Source organism: Adiantum capillus-veneris, chromosome 9 (assembly GCF_014529385.1).
Source record: "Adiantum capillus-veneris isolate H3 chromosome 9, ASM1452938v2, whole genome shotgun sequence".
Lineage (NCBI taxonomy): Eukaryota > Viridiplantae > Streptophyta > Polypodiopsida > Polypodiales > Pteridaceae > Adiantum > Adiantum capillus-veneris.
The window spans coordinates 129,690,614-129,694,605 of NC_140939.1; positions in this window are offsets into that span (position 1 = coordinate 129,690,614).

A 3,992-nucleotide genomic window follows, 5' to 3' on the forward strand; every position below is an offset into this window, starting at 1 on the left:
TTGTGTCATGTACTAGAACTCGTAGGTTCTCTATTTTTGTTTGATGGTCCTTGCTCTTTTACTTTTTATTTTTTATTTTGTAAGTATAAGGCTTTATATATACATTCCTTAAGATTGGGAGATTTTAGGTACAGGAGAAAGGTGAGAGGGGAGTGAGTTGAATGATGAAGCACAAACACTCTCACCCTTCTTGGGTAGATCATACCTTCTGGAATGATGTCATCACCTTTTGAAACCATTGTTTCCATTTTCTGGGTGAAGACTTTGACCAATAGTTTTTGACCATTGTAGGCATTTCATTCTAGTTACAAGGTGTTAAGGCGGTTACGCCGCTAGCGGAAGCTAATAGCGAGAACTCAACCAACAACAGAATTTGTCAGACGAGGACGGAGCTTGACCCGCAGGCGCATGGAAACAACTAGTGGGTGTCACATCACCTACTCGACCTTCTAATGACAATCACTACTAAGGAAATCAATCTAAGTTCCAAAATACGCAAGTGACTGAAATCCGTACTACGAATGAATGCTATACGAAACAGATCTAGAATCATTGAATCGATCTCAAACTCAAGGGAAGTCTATACACTAGGTAAGAACAACACCCTAAAGACTTGAACTGCTAAATCAACCTATAACCACTCCGTGCGATAAACGCGTATGAAGACAGGCCGAAAAATACAGGTGACCGAAACTTGACCCCGATGGTACTAATGCGTAGCTCTACTCGTTGTGGTTCTATTGATATGTTGCACGCTCTATTCCGACACACGAGTTGGAAGAAAACTCACACTGAAGCTCGTAGGAACTTACCACACGTAGAAGCCGATAGCGCGCACTCTTGGTATCTGTGCGTAGCTCTCACCGTTGCTAACACAATGGCGGTGTCGCTTCTCCAATGGCGGCCCCGTAGCTCGCGTAGCAAGAAGATAAGACTCTCTCTCTCTCTCTCTCTCTCTCTCTCTCAGACACAGTCACGACGCTCAAAAAACTCACTTTGATTAATAATTGAATCCCTTAGGTTACAAAACTTTGGCTTATATACCTCAGCCTTGGAGGTGAGAACATCTCTAATTATTTACATCAGCAGGTGAAATTACGTCGGGATTACAGGCTGGAAACTCAATTGAGTCCCGTTACTTAATGAATGGCTCAAATCAAAATTAATGTCAAAAGACATTTATTACAATCAATGGTTACAAAATGATGGGTGTGAGCAAAAATGTGGTTGTGATCCTCTGCTGGCTCAACAGTCCCCCCCTCCGCGTTCATGTCGTCCCTGACATGACTTTGAGGCTTGATCAATGAATCCTGTCGTCTTGAGCATCTGCAAATGTGATTCGTAGCGTAGGTTGCCGATGGTCAAGGTTGGCCGAATATTTTGCTTTCGTGAGTGAAAAAGCCGTGTAGAAAGCTTCTTCGAATGTTTGCATGTGGAAGCTAGGCAAAACATAATTCTTTGGTATAAGAGATGTAACACCTTTGGTGATGGCTGCAAAGAAAGATCATACATCATATCTGTCACTGTGTCGCCGTCGATAGTAGACTCGAGGTCTGTGGCTTTATCTGGCGCGAACACTTCAATGCATGCTAAAGAGTCCTGCAGATTTTCTTTAGCATCTGACACGAAAGGTCAGGAGAGCCAGTAAAGAGTTTGATGGTGCCCGTTAGGGTTTTCACCATGTAGGCTTTACCTATTCTCTCTCCTTCCTTTGGTCCTGGCATCCTGGGATAATTAAGCCAATTTGGCTTCTTTTCTGCAATCCTGCCATGCTCTTTCCAGTTTCTGACTCTTGGCACCGGGCAGAAGGTTGCATCCTCCCAAATCTCCTTTGGAGCCTCTACCAAGTAGATGAGGTAGGCTGGGTATTTGTTCAGCCAACCTTTCCTCCATCTAGGTTGAGAATCTACAATCTTCTTTGATTGTTCATCCTTTGTGATGTCGCCTTCATAAAGAGCGACATACTGCTCCTCCTCTATTCTATTTTTCGTCTTTATCACTTCAAATTTCATCAGAGGGAAAGGCAGGCTGGGTTGCATCCACTCTTCATGGAGCACTTTTGTGTCTAAACCTTGAAGTCTAATGGAGATGAGGAGTCTCCTTTCCCATTCCATTTCCGCCTTGGCACTTTCCTCTGTCGACTTTTCTATTTGGTCCTGGAGCCTTTGTTCTTCTTCTTCAGAGATTCCTGAAGTTGAGGCCACTTCTTGAAGTGGGGCTGGATCTTCAATTGTGGTTGCCTCTCCAGTTTCTGGTAGCTCTATAGCTGCTCTCCTCCTGCTTCTTCTTGTGGTGGCTCTGTTTCTCTTCTTTGTTGCTCTTGGAGGTCTTGGAGCTGTTTGCGGAGGGCCTCATTTTCTGTCCTTAGTGTCTGGTTTTCTGATGTGAGCCTCTCCTCTGCAGCCAATGATCCCTCTGCCATGTGCAATCTTTGCACTTGCTCTAACCTTAGCTCTCTTTGTAAACTTCTGACCTGATCTTCCAGAGCTGGTACGAGGGCTCCCTCCTGTTCTGTTCCTGCTCTGCTAGCTCTAGGGGTGGTCCTGAGTCTCATGATTGTCCTTTCTTGAAGTTCGACTCTTTCCCTTAGCTCAATGAGCTCATCCTGGATGCCTCCAGCTCATCTTCTATTCGCTCCTTTGCTTCCTGTGAACTTGTTACCTCTCTTGAAGCTTCGGCTAGTTGGAGTATCAAGCCGTCTCTCTCGTTTTCTGCTGTCGTAGAGTGATGCTTTATGACTTTCAGATTCAGTCATAGCATTCTCTAACTTCTTCTGCAACTCTGCTTCCTTTGTTTTGCTGTCTCAAGTGCTACTTCCTTTGCTCTGGATCTTTCTTTAATCTTGCTGAGCAGTTCATGCACCATGTGCATGTCTTTTCATCTTCATCTGTCAACTTGACAGCTCTTTCTGCCACCACCTCCAATGGCTTCGGCTCATCCATTTTTTCTTCACTCTCCATTGTACCCTTTGTCTTTTCTTTCGTCCCTTTCGATCATCTTGTTTCCGTAGGGATATCCCATAAACTGCCTCCAGGGCCTCTTCTTCACTGTATCCGATCGCTACCAGATCCTCATAATCATCTTTCTTTTGCTGAACTGGATCTATCTCCTTTTCCTTGGTCCCGGCCTCCGTTTTTTCCATAATTTCTGTTTCCATTTCTATTGTGTTTCCTCCACAATAATTTCCATCTTCTTCGGCTTGGTACAACAGTAAAAGAGGGCTGATTGTCCTCAGTCATCTTGGCTTTCCCTTTGTTTGCTTGCCCGTCTTTCTCTTGAGGTTCAGTAGACTCATCTACTTTCTTCTTCCCCTTGTCGTCCTTTTGCAGCTCAGCTTTTAAAAGCTGTACTTCCTCTTCGGTATAAGGTTCGACAGGTTGTTGCTCCAGTATGGCCTCCGACTCCTCATAAGCTCTAATATATTGATCATATTGATCAACATGTGGCCTGGCTGAGCTGGTTCCGACTTTACTGGGGTCTGGCACCCACATTTCTTCGAAGTCCCCCTTTAGAGCTCTTTCCGCTCTAAACTGCTCCACCAGCCTTTCCATTCTTGCGGCTTTTTGACTTTTGGTTTGCTTGGGATCCGCTTCTTCTTCACTTTCTTCTTGAGCGGCTCGTCGTCCACGGCCTCTTCAGGTTCTGAAACTATTTCTAGTTTTCGGCGTGCTCTTGTGGACGCCCTCTTGGATACTTCTTGCTGTTCTTCCTCCTCATCGGCTTCTCTAAGCCACTCATTCTGGGAGGGAATCCGTGGCCCTTGATCTCTAGCTCCAATAGCTTCATAAGCTATTCTTGTTAGGATTTCTCCTCCTCCTATGTACTTTGGTTTCTGGTTGTGCATGGCGATTACTTGCTCGTGGATGTATTGAGCATAATTCACCTCTTTTGGCACGTTGCTCTTCAGTGCCCATGTGATGGTTGTCGCAATGGCATGGGGTGGTGTAGTATACTTCTGCGGTCTTTTACTGCACACATGGAAAAACTGGTTG